Source organism: Pinus tabuliformis, chromosome X, assembly GCF_031772625.1.
Source record: "Pinus tabuliformis cultivar Carrire ecotype Pingquan chromosome X, CPIR1, whole genome shotgun sequence".
NCBI lineage: Eukaryota > Viridiplantae > Streptophyta > Pinopsida > Pinales > Pinaceae > Pinus > Pinus tabuliformis.
The window spans coordinates 1,142,058,568-1,142,076,553 of NC_142308.1; the positions used below are offsets into that span (position 1 = coordinate 1,142,058,568).

Below are 17,986 nucleotides of genomic sequence, written 5' to 3' on the forward strand. Positions count from 1 at the left end.
TTGCGAAGGACAAAATTACAATTCACAGCCTTCATAGTCATGAATTAACACATTTAATTCAATGTGCACTTGCAAAGTGCAAAAGAACAAAAATTAAGAAGTCTGAAACAAATTTCTTTCCAGTTAATGCTTGGTTTGACGAGGAATGCAAAAAGGCAAGGAGAATGTGGAAAGAGTCAAACAAGGATAACATAAAGCTCAAATCTTGCAAGCAGTTATTAAGCAAGAAAAATGTTGATTTCATGGTTTCAAGGAGGGAAGAACTATCTTCCTTGGGAAAAATAATCCCAAATTATTTTGGAAGGAGCTCCAAATGAAAAAGATACAAATTGGAAATAATATTACAGCTTATAAATGGTTTGACTATGCAAGACAACTCTATGAGTAGGTTCCCAAGGTTGACCCTCCCCCTTGGTCAACACTGATACTGAACTCTTCACGATACAAGAGGTAGAGATGGGTATCAAGAAGTTGGGTGTTGGAAAAGCAAAAGACTTAACTGAACTCCAAGCAGAATATTTAAAGTGGGGCTCAAAGATTCTTGCACCTCATATTACAAAAATCTTCAACAACATCATACAACAAGGGCTCCCAACAAATTGGATAACTAGTCTGGGAATACCTCTTTTCAAGAGTGGTGACGTCAATAATCCCTCCAGTTATAGGACCATCATGATAAATCCCTTTGTTTGCAAAGCTATCTGGAAGCATACTAGAAAAGAAAATTAGCAAGTGGGCAGATGAAAGAGATAAGTGTGCTAAAGGGCAAGTAGGTTTTAGACCTAAACATTCCACAGTTGATCACTGCATAAATTTAAGGGACATCATTGAAAAAGTTTGGGAGAAAAAGGAAGAAGTCTTTTGTTGCTTTGTTGATTTCAGAAAAGCGTTTGACTTGGTTCCAAGGATAAACTTTGGCAAAGAATAGAGGAACTTGGGGTTCCTAAACATTTGAGAGCAACTGTGCATAGGTTGTATGAAGAGGTGAAAGTCAAAATTAGAACTTCAGCAGGCATTTATGAAAGTTTTAGAAGTGATATTGGGGTCAAGCAAGGTTGTCCACTGTCTCCTACCCTTTTTGTTTATATATCGACAAGCTTGAGGAGTAGTTAAATTCGCAAGGAGGTGATGGTATTTATTTGTGCAAGTTTGTTATAAGGCTTCTTTTGTATGCAGATGACCTTATTCTGATTGCTAAATCAACTCTTGGTTTGCAAGAGCACTTACTATCCCTCGAGCATTTTTGTAGAAGTGTGGGGATGCAAGTCAATATCAGCAAAACGAAAATAGTGGTCTTCTCTAAGAAAAGAAAACATAACCAACATAAGTTCTACTTTGAAGGCAACATTTTGGAAGAAGTTGAGGATTACAAATACCTCGGAATTGACTTCAACAAAAATCTAAATTGGAATGGTTGTAGAAAGAAAAGAACTTTGGGGGGTTGGAAAGCATTTTGTGCTTTTCAAAATAGGTGCAGAGAGGCAGAATTATGGGACTGGAAGACCACTCAAACTCTTTTTGGGCTTCTAGTGATTCTGGTGATTCTCTATGGTTGTGAACTGTGGGCTAGCAGTCCCTCCGACATGCAGTGGAGACAAATTGAGAAAATTCAGAGGCGTTTGATTACAAATAAATTTAAGATTAAAAATGCAGTTCCTTATGATATCTTGTTAAGTGAAAAAGGAACTGCTCCTATTGAAGCAATTGCTATGGTGCGAGTCATAAGGTATTTAAAAAAAATTGAGCAAATGGAAGAGGGTAGATGGCCCAAGGTTGTCTTTGATGATAGTTGTGCAAGAGCAAAAATACTTGGATGCAGCAAAATAACAAATGGTTTAGTAAATGGGGTATTTGCTTGAACACGTGTCCCATAAACAACAAAGAGATAAAAGCTTTTGTTATGGAAAAGTTACACAAACATACTTGGGATAAGGAGCTAGGAAGAAAGAAAAATTACTATATTGAAGTGTTTAATCCCACTCATAATCATGAACCAAAAACATACATAAAGGCCAATATCTTTCGGAGAACCAAAATTCTTATTGCTCAGTTAAGGACTAATTCTCATCAATTCCATTGTGAAATAGGGCGCTGGAAAAGGCCAAAGGAAGTGTGGGAGAAAAGGGTACACATTTTTTGTTCTTCTAGAAAAGTGGAAAGAGAAAAACATTTCATTTTAGAATGTGACGCCTTCAAAGACAAGAGGGAAAGTTATGCAAATATGTTAGCAGCTAGCTCTTGGGATAATCTATTTAGCGAGGGGTTTGTTGAGAAGCTGGGAGCATTTATTGTGAAGCTTCACAGAAAAAGGGCCGACTACATCACGCAGATGAAGAATCAATTTGTCACAGAGGCTATCTTTAGCCTCGTAGACTTTAAAATAATTTCTTTCTTTCTTTCTCCACAGCCACTAGCAATATTAAGGCCAGGTCGGTCCCCTATATCGCATAGAAATTCTCTGCAAAGCGTTCGGTGAACATGGAAATGGTGGCCGTGTTCTCTGCAAGCCTGCTACGTTACTCAATTTCAAGTTGCAGCTTCTCGGCGCAACAGACCACTTTCTTCCTCAAAGACCAAGGTATCTTTTACAATTTCAATTCTTAGTTTTCCGTGGATGCCCGATGCATTCAATGGAACATCTCCTTTCTCTTGTTTTTTCGTAGAGATAAATGCTTTTGCTTGATTTGTCGGGAGCTTTGAACCCAAACTCTGCATTAACATGGTAATCCTCCTTTATATGGAGAAGATTCCATAAAATTTAAACTTTGCATGCCTACCTTGAAAATTGAATGTCCTGATTATTAGTCAAGCTGCTGAAACACGGGATTTACCGAACAACCCCTTTGGGTTTTGGTTTATTACTGTGAAATTTATTCACAAGGTCACTCTGTTGTCTGAGACATATATTCTCTATGGGATGGGAATTGTGTCCTTATTTGATTAGTAATAGGCTAGATGGTCCTGTTCTACAGTTGGACTAAGTATTATCTATTAATACCTTCGGTTAATGGAACTCTTGCAGATATAAATACCCATTTCCTTTGTCAGGTAATGTAACTGTGGTCAATGGAATTAGAGGCTGCTTCTGACTTCCAAGTCCCCACGGATAATATGTTGCTAGCAAGGTATACCCCAATTAAAAGAAAATGTTAAGTCCAATCTTATATTATTTTGGTTGAAAACTTTCCCATCAGAGAAGGTTTGTTGTCAAGGTGGAATGAACTTATATCGTTTCAACCAAGATAACTTACAGGGAAAAGATCCAGTTATTTATTATCACTAAAAGTACTGGATAGTTTCAAAAGAGTCCTGTTTTTCTTCTTTTGGCTTTCGATTAATGGAGCGTTGTCTTAAGCTCTTCAATGATCAATTGTATCTCACAAATGGAATGTCTTGTAAACATGTTATACATGTTGGCATGTAGCTGTTTTTAATCGCATTCGATCTATTCTCAAAGCTGGTATCTGGGTATGAGTCAAAACTACTGGACTTGACTTGGATAATGACTCATCGAGGCCAACGAGTAAGAGTTGATTCCGACTCAGAAAGAACTTTAAAGTTGACTCGAGAAACCCCTAAAAATTTAAAAATATACGAAGTTTCAGAAGTTTTTTTTCCTCACTAAGTTGAAAGTTTACATCGTCCATAAAATGCAAAATTTCAATAAATGTCTCGAAGTGCACAAATGATACTCAATACTACAAAATGACAGGGATCATAGGCAGTTGACAGGTCTGCTGGTTGTTTGCACAAAATGGGGTCAGTTAAACAAGAAAAATGAGTGCTTTTTTGTTATTCTGTGCCTTCATAGAGAGGCTACCAAGTCTAACTCATGAGACAGATGAATCAGACTCGCCAAGTCAATCTGACTTGTGTTTGACTTGCGAGTATGAGTCATACTCGTGAGTGAAAAATTGCGAGTAACTCAGGGTTGAGTCGACTTAGAAGAGATAACTCAACTTAGTTTCCTCAAAATACAGAGTCAAGCACAGGATCAAAATACTCGGAAGAGTCTGGTAAAGCTGATTTGCATCAAGTGATGCGAAAATCTAAATTTGCATCTTGAATCAAAATTATTGATCACTTTTCAATTTATTGTGGAGTTGTATTTGTAGAGTTCTCACATAATCATATTGATATTATTCAAATTTTATGGTGCTTGTACCTTAAGGCCCACCCATGGAGGGAAATGACTACTTGGTTATCAATAATTATATAGAAATGAATGAAATGGAAGCCATAAAAAATTAGAGTAATATTATAAGATGAGTAATCAATGATATAACACTGATAATTTAAATGCAAAAATATTAATATAAGGTGGCTAGCATGACATGGATGGTGGAATACATTTCAATGCAAGACTGTCAATAAAAATGGCTGCATGAATTGGTACATTTTAATGGAAAACTTCCAATATAAGGCAGCTAGCATTACGCTAAAAATATAACATAACACAAAAAGGTGCAATCCTTATAAACTGGGTAAGTTGCATGAAATGCAGAAACATGTATTAGTTTTTGAAGCAAGAATGCTTGGAAACACGACCCCACAACCCCCCAAAAAAATTGGTACATTAAGGGAAACATAGTACACAAAAAATTCAAAATCACAAACCATGTCTATATTAACTCTCATAGATGATTACATGACACAAAATTCAAAATTATACTTTATAAATGAGGCTATACATCCAAAATCAGCCTTTATATTTGGGAAATCCAAAATCATTTTTTTTCTGAGGAAAAATTACAATTTTATTCAAAGAACAGAATTACACTTTTGTAGATGTTAAAAAGCATTTGATCATACCAACCATGAAATGATTGGTGCCCAAGAAAACAAAATTATAAAAGAGAAAAACAAATAAAAAATACATTTGGGAGCTAAGTGTGAAAGCACTCAGCGACCCTTTTCTGCCCTTCCTTTTCTCCACTTTTCGCCAACCACCATGGTTGGGAGTGGCAGTTATAATAGCCAACTAATTCTCTTCCGCATTCATAGCGATTTCTTTAGCTAAATCTGAACTCTCTGATACATGGATTCTTTTGATGCCACCTGTCTCCTTTTCATGGGAGATCTTTTCATTCTGTTGCATTGGAATTGTGGTTTCTGTTGCTTCATTAATTTTCGAGCTTGGAACGGTAGTTCCTGCATGCCCAACTCCTCCTTCCACTAGTGTTTCTTGTGGATTCCGATCAACAATACTTGTAGAATACTCCATATTTTCTTCATCCTTTGCTTTGGAGAGATGCTATTCTGAGAACTGCCATCCCTTTAGCTTTTGGGCCTGTTTCTTTCTTGCCTTTTAGCTCTTTCTTTGCCCGAGGATCTATGAAACCGGATTCGCTGGAAATGGGCTATGTGTTCGAATCCCATGAATCGGACATGATTCGATGGAGATTTGAATCCCAGAATGGGACATGTCGTGTCCTAACCAGACACGATCGAACCCTATACGTGTCACGATTTTGGGATATGAATCCCAACAAAGGGAAACCCACGGGTATAAAAAAGTGTTGTTATATCAGTCATTTACCATTTCTCTCTTTCAGTTTTGCATACATTGAGCTGTGGGCAAGGAGCTAAGGGTTTGAAGCAAGGAGTTAAGGGTGTGGAGCGTTCGGCAAGGAGATTCAAGCATCAAGTAAGTGCATTTCATCTCTATTTTTTTGCATTTCTATTACAACAGTTTGTATATGATTTTTTTTTTACAAATTTGTGCATGTTTTGTTTATTTTTATTTTTACAGTATTCATGACTCAATCAAGGGCAGCAGATAGGGGGCAAAGGAAGGGGAAGAATGTCTCCATTGGAGATGCCCCTCCTCCCCCACTATCATCAAAGTCTGCTGCAAATAATGTTGAGGGAAGAGGAGGACCTAAAGACAGCATTGAGAAATATCCCTAGTGGAAATATGTCACAAGAGAGGATGGGACAAGCACCAAGGGGAAGGAGGAGGCAATGTGCAATGGAGATGCAACTTTTGCCACATTTCTTTCAAAAGCACATATTACTGTGTGAAAGGCCATTTGTTGGCTTTATCAGGTTGTGGAATTGGAGCTTCTGAAGCTGTTCCTTCACAAAAGAGGAAAGAAATGGAAAAGAAGTTCATTGTTGGTATGGCAAATGTGGCTACAAAATCAAGAAAAACCAAGAATGAAGACCTCCTTCCATTTTTGAGGAAAGGCACCACCAAATTTCCATTTGAGAGTTCTATTGGGGGACAAGCAACAAAAAAAAGAGCAATTTCACTTGGTCCAATGGACAAGATTTTTCAAAAAGAGAAACGGGAAGAGCTTGATATCACCATTGCCTTCTTTTTTTTATCAAAACTTCATATCATTTAATGTTGCACGTTCACCTCTATTTATTGAGATGTGTCGAGCTCTAACTCATAGGTCTCCATCATGGTATGTGCCTCCTGGTTCAGAGAATCTTAGAACCACATTGTTGATGAAGGCAAAAAAAGAGGTGCAAAAAATGCTTGAGCCTATTAAAGCATCATGGCCAACATTTGGGGTTAGCATTGTTTCTGATGGATGGACAGATCTAGCACGACACCCAATCATCAACTTCATGATGTCTTCCTTGAATGGTCCAGTTTTCTTGAAAGCAGTGGATACACTTGGAGAATACAAGGATGCACAATTTATGGGTGAGTTATTTATTAAAGTTATTGAAGTTGTAGGTGTTGATTCTTGTTTGCAAATCATTACAGATAATGCACCTGTTTGCAAGGCTGCTGGCATGATTTTGGAAGCTAAATATCCACAAGTGTTTTGGACACCTTGCATTGTCCATTCGTTGAACTTAACACTGAAATCCATTGTTTTTGATGTGCTTTGAATTGGTAACGTTATTGAGTATGCACGACATATCGTAACTTTGTGCAAAATCATACAAATGCCCTCACTATCTACAAGGAGTACAACAATCTATCATTGTTGAAGATTGTTGATACACGGTTTGCCTCTTCATTCATGATGTTGAAGAGGTTGAGGGAGGTCAAGACCGCTCTTGGGGCCATGGTTATTTATGAGTTTTGGTATTTTTGGAGAAAGACAGATCAAGTAGCCTCTAAAAGAGTGAAGGACACAGTGCTAGATGATGCTTGGTGGGAGAGGGTAGATCTAATTATTCAGATCATGGACTCTATCATTTCTTTGCGTCGATTTGCAGATACAGACAAACCCATCCTAGGAGAGGTTTATGAGGAATGGGATTCCATGATTGAGTCTATGAGGAGAATTATTCTACAGAGTGAGTGCCCCGAGTATGAGACATCACCAGAGGCCTTTTGTGGTACTATATAGGATATTCTTGTCAGCAGATGGGACAAGAATTGCACACCTTTACATTGTTTGGCTCACTCATTGAACCCAAAATACTACAACCATGAGTGACTGAATGGTGGACCTTCCCGCAAATTCCCTCCTCACATGGATGGTGAAATCTCACAGGGGAGGAAACATGCATTCAGACGGGTTTTTCAGGATAGAGCATTGCTTGATGAGGTGGAGGATGCCTTTGCAGAGTTTTCCACTAGCACTAGTCGATTTGCAGGATATGATGTGATTAGAGACAAGGGGGCTAAGAAGCCCTATTCTTGGTGGGAAAATCATGGGGCAACAAGCCCTCCTCTTCAGCAGTTAGCCATGAGGCTCCTCTCTCAGGTGACTTCATCCTCTTGTTGCGAGAGGAATTGGAGCACATATGGGAATTTGTATAGTGTGAAGAAGAGCAGGCTTGAGCAGTTCAGAGCAGAGACAATGGTGTATGTGCACACCAACCTTTGTCTTATTTACAGGCAGAGGGAAGAGTGGTTGTGGGTAAAGACAAAGATGTGGGATGTCTTTCCTAATGATATGGGTCTGGACAACAGTGTTGAGTTGGCATTGGCCAACATGGATCTCAATGATCCAGTGCTAGAGCCTGTTAGATTTGATGATGGTGATATTTTAGAGGGGTCATCCTCCACACCAGCAGATGCAGAGGCGACTATGGATACAGGGGAGGAGGAGGATGTAGAGGAGAGCAGTGGTGACCATAATGATGAGGACATTGATGTTGTCTTGATGATGACTATGAGGATTGTTGACTCATGAGTCATGCGCTACCTATTGCCTTGAGGCTTGTATACCTGTAGTTGTTTTATATTTTCTACTTCTATTTGCCATTGGCATTGCACTACCTATGTAACACATTTTGATTTGATGACTTAATGAGAAAACTACAGTTGTCAGTGTCTTTATCTTACTATCTTGTATGTTGTCTTTCATTTATGAATCATGATTTATCATTTTATGCGACATGTATTTGAATTTTGTATGTACTATGCATGCTAATTGCTATAATGTTACTAACTTACTTTGTAAACACTGAACAATACAACTAACATCTAGATGAAGATCTATGTTTGAAATCAATGAATTTGTATCATTAATGAGAATTTGTGTAAGAAATATATAATTTTTAATATATATATATATTTTAATAAAATAATATATAACGAATCTTACGTGTCCTGTTCCAGGGGGTCAACGTGTCCAAATCCGACTCTCGAATCACCGTATCCTACGAATCTCGAATCCTCGTGTCAGGTGACTTAGCCGAGGACACATATTTTGTAAATGTCCTATTTGAAGACAAATACGACATCTAAATGCCATGTTTTCAAAATCTAAAGGATGGGTCCACTGAAAGCTGTTATGAATCAGAAGTATGCGATCAAGTAAACCTTTACTAAGGTCTACCTCCACACAGATCTTGGCAAAAGTAAAAATTCCTTTTATGGCTCTATCCAGATCCAACTTTATAAACTTCCCCAAAGTATTTCCAATTCCTTCTAATACTTTGTGATGTCAAAAATGGAGGGGGAGATTATGTAATCTGACCCAAACCGACATTTTGGAAACCACCATGGTGTTGGCATCAAAACCCGGGAACCATGGGGTCATAAAGAGGCCTCCACTACCCCAAAACCATGGACCCTCTTTTTGTTGATTTCTGGTAGCATCAAATGTGCTCTAAGTCTCAAATTTTGCAGGGAGGCTTGGGCACATGTATTCCAAAGAACCCAAAAAGCGTTTTGGGAAATTCCACCCAAAAACAATTTTCTTAAAATAATTAATTATTTTTAATGGGACTTTAAGTCTAAAATTAGGAAAATAAAATAATTAAAAGGTATTAATATAGCTTGTGGGTGTAACTTCTAGAAGAAGACGAGGATCAAGCAAAAATGATCTTAAGTTCCATTGATTAGCTTCTAATATGGGCAGTTGAATGTCAACAAGGAGATTATTTAAGAAGCTTGAGGGTCACTTGGAAGACACACAGAGAGTTTAGAAGTTCGATTTTCTGAAGTAGAGCAACTGTCGGGAGGATTTCAATAGTGAGCTGTGGCAGAGAGGGGCAGAGAGAGTTTTGGCAGGAGGATCTTCTTCGGAGCCAAGAATACTCAGCAGAGAGGTAGAAAGACACACAGAGGAGGCAGTGCAGAGGGTATAGAGGGTGGCGCAGAGCCAGGAAGGGGTCACGCAGGCCCCACACAGAGCAGCGCAACAACTTCCAGTGCAGAGGTTCGAATTTGCTGAAGGAGCTGTTGTTTTTGAGACGGGAGGGCTAGAAAAGGCTCTTGAAGGCAGATCAATTCTTAATTGGGTTGATGCAAGGCCCATGCAGAAGTAGCCAGGGAACTCGCAGTTCAACTACCAGATCAATCGGGATCAACAATGTTGAGTGAGGTAATCTCACCAGTCTTTCTTGCCAAGTAATTTTCTGTGTAACGGGATTGCCAAGAGGGCATCCAGAGTTGTATTCAAAATACTTTTGCATAATAATAAAAACCCTTAGATATGCTGCACCAGTTTTCTCACATTGGGTTTTTCTGGGGACATTTGTCCAAAAAACACTGTGTCACTTGTGTGTATCTTTCTCTATTGTTTTGTTCTTGTTTTGGGCAAATTAATTAATTAAGTGAAGGCTGCAGTTGTATTAGCTTCGATATTTGCTATAGGAAGCAGTAAATAATTTGTTTTAGTAATTAACAAATAGGAGAAATTTAATCAGCTACTGCAGTGGTTGATTTGGGTGGGATTCTCGAATTTTCACACTTTCAAGGCAAAATCCATATCCTTCAATGTATCAAATTTTACAAAAAAAAAACCTTGGAGCATAAATGAATATAATATTTTCTATCTAGGTGGAGAAAACCCACTGATGTAGATCCTATGATTTGGGCTAGAATCCGTTGAATCTGCATATAACTGCTTGGGATTGAAAATCGATGTAAAGTGCATTAACCTCAGGAAGGTTAACTGCCATCGCTGGAACCTAATTCATCTTTTCTATGATGTAGGGTCTAGAAATATTGGGGATTTGACCAGATTTATTTTGTGTCTTAGCCTTTCTATTTACCACATCCTTAAACAAAACTGGTCCCTTAGTGTTATTGGATCTAGGACATTCTCCACGCAACCTTAGGTTTATGATGATAGATGAGTCTTGTTCCATGCCATATTCTTGTAGCTGGATGACATCTTGCATTGATTTCCCTGCAAAAATCAAACTTTGTAGCTTCGTCGGAATTCCCAACTTTTCTAGGACCTTGTGCTTCAAATCTTGCACTAGATCCCCAACAAAAACCCTTATAATAGCCGATTTCCCATCAAGGGTTTTCATAAAAAATTGAAAAGATGCCTTCTTTACCAGATCTGATTCACAGTTATCGTTCCCCTTCAATTTTTGAGATTTATTCCCCATCTTTAGAGATTTAAAAGGGACCCAATAAAACTCCCCCAAATCTGTAGAAAGAACAATTTTTTCTACCAGATCTGAGAAGATAGATTGTAGAACCACAACACAGATCATTTGTGCAGGGTTTTGCCTCCAGAAATTCTCAAGGGATGAACCCCACATTACACGTTTTCGGCTACAGAACATGATAAAGGTGTAGACTACCAACTTTGAATGCGAAGCTAACCAAACAAAACTCCAAAAAAAAGGATTGGAGTTCTCCTTAACAAGACAAACCCGATCCAGTAACCATCACACACACGACAACCACATCTGGAGAGGAAGGGCATTGACGTGCCCGTTGACAAAAAATTGAATGACATACAACCATTCTTTGCTCCAGAACTTCGGACAATACACCCTAAACAACAGCCACGTACAATCACACCCAATGCATAGAGCACGAGGAAGGAAGCAACCTCCATGAGCACCAGGATCATACCAACGTTCAGTGACAACAAACCCTGCAATCAAAGCAAGAAACCCTAGTGCTCCTCATTTTTTAACATTTGTATATCTAGTTTTGAAGATTAGGTTCCTAATGCAAAATCTCTCTCACACACACATATAATGTCACATTATCTTGAAAGAAAATAAGAATGATACAAATAATTGACATTTTAAAAGGAAGCCATGTCTATATTAACTCCCATAGATGATTATATGGTGCAAACTCCAAAATTACACTTTATAAATGAGGCCGCACATCCAAAATCAGCCTTTATATATGAGGCTATATGTGTTGAAAATGAAATCAAACATGAGCTAAAGATAAATACAATCACATATCCATCTCATCTTCATCTTCATCAACAAAAATAGAACAAGATTTCTGTTCAGTAGAATTGGAGCTTGGATTGGAGGATGAGGTAGCTCCACTTCCACTTGAATCACTACTAGTATTGAGAGCAGCAAGAGAGAGTTCCAAGTTTGTGCACTTTGGGTCCACATCCTAGTCTTTTTAACGTCCATTGAGTTCCAAGTTTGTGCACTCTGGATCCACATCCCAGTCTTTATGAGGTCCACTTGTATATTCTTCACCCTAACGAGACACAAGGTATAGGTTTGAATGCACATATACAAGATCCTTAGCCTTTTGTGATTCCAATCTGTTGTTCTTCACAGATGAATGAAACCATAGGTGGTCCAATTTCTTTTTGCTGATGAAGAGCTTGCCACTTGTGATAGAATATGAGTGGCAAGGATTTGAAAATATACACCATTTGCCCCATGACAAGTCCACTATTTGATCCGAAATTGATCTGAATTGATGAATGGGTGTAAGACTTAGTTCTTGCAAGTTTAATCTAGCAATTTATGATGGTTAGTAAACCATGTAAAAGACAATGCAATTGTGATGTGGAATGAAACAAAAGGAAAAAATAATGAAAGGGGAAAAAGGAGAGAATAAGCCGAGGAATGGGAAATGAAAGGTTAGCCTGTTGGCCTTCCCATTACCCCAACTTTCCTTTATTTTTCATGGAGGTTCATTCTCAAAGGGTCTTTTTGGTGAAGGAGAGAAGAAGGAACAACATTGTAACTAGAGATAGTTGAATGAAATGTTGAGTCCCCATTCAAACTTGGTTTTCCCATTTGGGTTCCCAGGGTAAATAATGTCTCCATGTGTTTTTTTATTTATCTAACATGTCCATTTTTAATGGTTTCTATGAATATTTTAATGGTTGTTGTGTTCGTTAATGAGCTAAGATTTCATTTATCTCTGTAGCATTGGAGTGTTCATTCAAACTTGCAGTAATTTATGAGTAACTGGATATTCTAATAGCTCTCTTTCCACCACTGTTGTTTAATTTTTGACATTGGATATTATTGGACATTGTTATTTGGCTGTTGCAATCTTGTAGGAGTTTCTAATTTGGTTTAATTCTAGCTGTTGGGCAAATTTCTTAGTCCCACAGGCTCAATCTCCCCCTTATTTTGCAATTTCACTTTCCCTTTGAGCCATTATTCACTACTAGGCAAAGTCATATTCCTTTTAGTGAATCCTTGTTCCCTGGGCAACTCTATACACATCAAGGATAATTCCTCACTCCTTGGGGGCGATTTTATACACAATTGGGTCAATTTCTCACTCCTTGGGTGGCAGTATACACAACGAGGACAATTCCTCACTCTCTGGGCAACTCTAAACATGATTGGGACGTTTCCCAATTGCCTGGGATGGTTCCCCACTTACTTGGGACGTTTCCCAATTGCCTGGGATGATTCCCCACTTACTTGGTACATTTCCACTTGCCTGGGATGTTTTTAACTTTTTCAATTGCCTAGGATGTTTTCCCACTTACCTAGGGCGTTTTCCACTTGCTTGGGGCATTTTTCCAATTGGTTGTGTCATTTCCCACATGCTTGAACGACTTCACATCTTTCCTTGGTGATTTTACATTGTCAGTTGATTTCACTACTTTTCTGAACTATCTTGTTGAGAGGAATTTGGTGGGTACTTGTAAGGCATTCTTTTTCCCATATCAAAAGGCTCTTTTTTAGCAAGGAGACATATATAGGAGTTCCACTACTATAGAAGGTTGAGAGGGGTAGGCAAGCTCCTTATTATTTTGACGATTCCTTACTATTGTGGGAAACAACCTTGGATCTCGCAACAAGGAAGTTGGAACAATTAACATGGAAGATGCTACAAAAACAAATACAATTTTCTCTTTATTAATGGTAAATCTAGTGGAGCCACGTAAGGAACTCATTAAAAATCCTACATCTAAAAATGAGCATTGAGAAGCTTGATTTTTAATTGCAATTTCAAGAGCAGTTTCTTCTTCATTCTTTAACTTGTTGTTTCGGTGCAACTCTCATTTCAATTTTAACTAGTGTACAAGTAGTGGCTGTGACTAGTGGTTCGGTATAGGGAGTAAGAGAATTCACGCACATGGTTATACTGATAGAGTTCATCTCTAATGGGTAAACCTCTTGGTATAAAGAGATATGGTTCTTGCATTTTAGAAATACACTAGGTACATAATTAAACTTCTCACTACCTTGTTTTTCCAATTCAGAAATTGAAGAGTCTGGCTGTAGCCATTAATGCTGAAGAGAGAGTGCATTGGCATAGTGGAGATTAGCATTGGTATTTGGTCACTAAATTTGAAGTGTTTGTAAAGCATGGTTTGCTATTGAGCTGGTAGTTATTTCCAGGTGGGTTGTTTTATGCAGGCTGCATTGAGAGAAGGCCTTGTAGCCAGGAGAAGGAGAGAGGCCTTTGTACAGGGTAGAGGATAGAGGCCTAGTGGTCTTTTTGAGAATAGAGCACTTTGTCCAAGATTGAAATAGATAATAGAAAGAGAATTCTGCACAATATTTGTGTTGGTGAAGCGAATGGGCTACAAATCCCTGATTTACAGATCACTATTTAACTAGGTCCATAGTCCTTGTCTCACTAAAAGATGATATGTCTACAAAATCCTCTAATTCAACAACAAAACAAGCAAAATTTTCCCTCACTTCCTTTTGAACTTTGTATAGAAGCTGGAAACAACCTTTGGAAGGCTTTCTTCACGCCATTGGACAACTCCTCGTCTTTATGTGGGGTGTCCCTTTAGCCCATTTCTTTGAGAAATGAGTTCTTCATTGTAGAAGTTTCGATTTAGATCATGTGCCAAAGCATGCAATGGAGTGTTAAAAACACTCCACCTCGCAAAAATGATGGACCTCACACACTTTGCAAAACCAGCACCAACAAAAAGAAGAGTGGGAGCCTCTTGTGTAATAATTTCACAGTTTTCTCAACCATGGTATCCATGTCATCATAAATCTCTTTCAAGAAGGTTTGTCTGCATTTGCCTCTTGGATAAACTCAAATGCAGGTAATGTGAACCTGAGCAAGAAATTTATCTTGCTCCATCGATCCTTATCAATCAACACCCTTTGCGTCATGCTTCCCCTCTTTGAATTTGTTGGTCTCTTCTCAGCTCAAGCCACACCCACCACCATACACATTAATGCACTTTTGGCTTCAATATGATTGTGCAACATGATAAAGTTTGAGGCATATCTCGTCTCAACTGTTGAAGTATGTAGCTACGGTCGGTCTTCATAATAACAAATTATTGATGTATTTTGAACAAATAAAATTATTATTATTTTTATTGTCAAGCATGTTCTTCATGCTTTGTATTGGTCAAAAGAAAATTTAGAAGGGCATGTTCTTCATGGCCTTTGCAAAAGAAATAAATTTGAAATTTGTCTAGTGTCATTTGTCTCACCAAGATGCCAAATCGGCCCTCCTACCCCTCAAAGCTGACTTAGCTACATGTTGCACCCATTCGCTGGTGGAGAAGACTACATATATAGCACATTTGCATCCCTCATTTGGAGATCATCACACACACTCACATCTGATCTGAAACGAAGAAGGATTCTTGGGGGTCAAAATCAGAAGCTAATATTCATCTCTTTTAGCCTTCGCTCTAGTAAACAAGGAGGCCAAAGTCTGTTTGAATATCTGAGACATCTTCTGAGGCATGCAAAGTCTTTCTGTGGTACATCTTCTGAGGCATGCGAAGTCTTTGTGTGGTGCATATTCTGAGGCATGCGAAGTCTTTCTGTGGCACATTTTCTGTAAAGCATGCAAAGTCTGAGGCACATAATTCTGTAATGATACCCGAGTTCTGTGGCTGAGAGAGAGGCCGAAATTCGGCCCTCTTGGAGACCTGTGACAGACTACATCAGACCTCTTTTGTGGACAGATTTGAAGGCACCTTGTCTTGGTATGCTGGAGGGTTGACTTGGATCTTGGTGAATAGTCATCTTGCTTCTATACTGGTCAGTTTGTCTATGATTTTGATGTCTCTTGTTGAATTGATTCTATAAGAAAAGACTGCTGGGTTTTCCCCTTGTGGGTTTTTCCCTGGCTGCTGGCCTAATTTCTGGTGTCTCTTGTCTCTTGTGCACTGTGATCTTTATTTATCTTGTACTTGAATGGTTAAATTGTTAAAGTATAATTGTTTGTTGAAGAATAAAGAAGGGCTAAAACAACAATAACACCTTCACAAATAATTATCAAGATCAGAAATTCAACTTGTACTTGAATTTCAACATCAACAACTTTGAGCAATTCCAATTTGGAGTGTTCTCAATATATTGCTTGAGATTGGTGGTGTTTGGTGATGAATTTTATGGTCACTCTAGCCTGCCTTGTGACCTTATGAATCCATGTAGTTTAAGCCTCAATCTCTTCTAAAATCAGAATTAAAATATGGACAGCACAAAAAGTCGAAAAAATATGATTGTATTTACCCTCAATAATCATGCTCGCATTGTGGCAAATAGGCACTTTATCCATGATGACTTGCACTGCATTTTCTAGGGCTACTTGCTCAATAGCAACAATTAAGTGTTCAGAAATGAAATTACCATCTTTTACCTCACCCGGACAATCTTTTGCTCTCAAAAACATTACATCTTTTTGTGATGATGCAATGACATCGATCAATGGCCTACGCTATATATTAGTCCATCTGTCTGAAATAATTTAAACCCCTGAGCTACTCCATGAGCTATGAATTGGTCTTGAAACATCCTCAAGCAATTGCCTCTCTTTCTTGAGCAAAGCTATTATGATTTTTCATAGTTTGGCCCCTTGATACCTTGAGGGGTTGTGTTAATTACCCTCACCAAATCCTGCCAATGGGGGATCCAAACCATGTTAAAAGGGATATCGCAAGTAGAGATGGCTCTGGCCATTCTTGGTCTTGGCTTCTTCTCTCCATTGATTGTTGAGCATCCATTAATTTGCTATTTTTACCTGCAGTCGAAATGTTTGATGTCTATTCTTGAACCTATGCCAGCCTCCTCTTCTTTGTTTCATGGAACATCCTTGGCCCATTACCAGCAACCAAGCAAGTATTCCTACCAATATTGCTTCTTTGCTCTTTCAACTTTTGAACATCGTTATTCTCTTTGTCAAATTTGGCCCCCGCCTCCATATTTCTGGGGTGTGCAAAAACATCATCACCCTTTATCATTTATGAAAAATATGTGACTTGACTCTTATGTAAGACCCCTTGTAGATCTTACTGTTGTTGCATAAATTACACGTCCAGTCATATGAACACTAATTGCCCATTTGCTTGAGCTTAGTAAACATACTTTTAAAGAAGATAGTATTCTCTTTGCTTTCTTGCTTGAAGAGCTCTAGTGACATGAGAAATCACACTTTGAGAAAACATGGATGCTGCAAAAATAGTAAATAAATCCGCTCACCAAATATAGGGCTGCCCACAACCTTCTTGTTGCTGCTGCTGGGAATGCACCAAAGCTTGCCCCCAATTCTCCAATATATAAATAAAATGGTTGCTGCTGCTGTAGGAAGCTCCTCTTGCTGAAGAAAGTGTGAAGAATGAGTGATCTGAAGCACTTTCTTATAGGAAAAGAGAGGCTGTTAAGATTTCTAGATATTTCCAATTTCATTTTTTTTAAATGAATGTAAAAATTAATCAACTAGGTTTATAAACTAATTAGATGTCTTTGTTATTTATTCTTCAAGTATTTTTAGGCTCTCTATGGTTTCCATGCGCCTCATGGGTGTTTGTGTGGGCCCACAAACTTCCAAAAAATTGCTTGAAACACAGCCCAAACTTGCTGAAAACCTTGGAAACGTCGTTGGTTGTACTGTATGATGCTTCCAAATTGGGAAACACCATATGATATGGTTGGTGATGCTTCCAAGGTGTTTCATACTGGTTTCTACATTTTTAGGTGTTTCGGGTATTGGAATGCTGCATAGCTAAGCATTTCTTGCAACATAATAAACTAGTAATTATGAGTTTATTATTAAACTGTAGTTTTGTTTACTTGAATTTAAGGGAAGTTGGTCTATCGCTAGTCATAAATTCCTTATATTATATGAGCATCAAGCACCATCATATAAGAGTGAATCATTACATCAAATGAGGCACTAGGTCCGTGACTCCTTTGTTTGATTAATTTGATGTAAGTTTGAATGATTGAATCAAAATGTGGCATTAGGGCAATTTATTTGACTTCATTCACCATGATGCAAATTATGCAATAAAAGCTCCACTTTGTTGTGAATACTGGATAAGTTAGGCACTATTCTCAAATAATATTGTGATCTCATGCTATCCATGAGATATTGAGCTTCATGGAATAACAAATAAGAAATGCATTGTCAAGAAAAATATAAAAAATGTTTTTTTAGTGA

General features: G+C 38.1%; 1 protein-coding gene across 6 annotated transcripts in view; it reads left to right on the top strand.

Annotated features, from left to right (window-relative positions):
* The first annotated feature begins 2,419 nt into the window (after positions 1-2,419).
* The window catches only part of LOC149143892 (protein OVEREXPRESSOR OF CATIONIC PEROXIDASE 3-like), a 98,221-nt gene continuing 82,654 nt past the window's right edge, over positions 2,420-17,986 (top strand). For all 6 annotated transcript variants that reach the window (XR_016264598.1, XR_016264599.1, XR_016264600.1 and 3 more), the window contains exon 1: positions 2,420-2,578. The gene's annotated coding sequence lies outside the window, so the exon portion shown is untranslated. The remainder of the gene's footprint in view (positions 2,579-17,986) is intronic.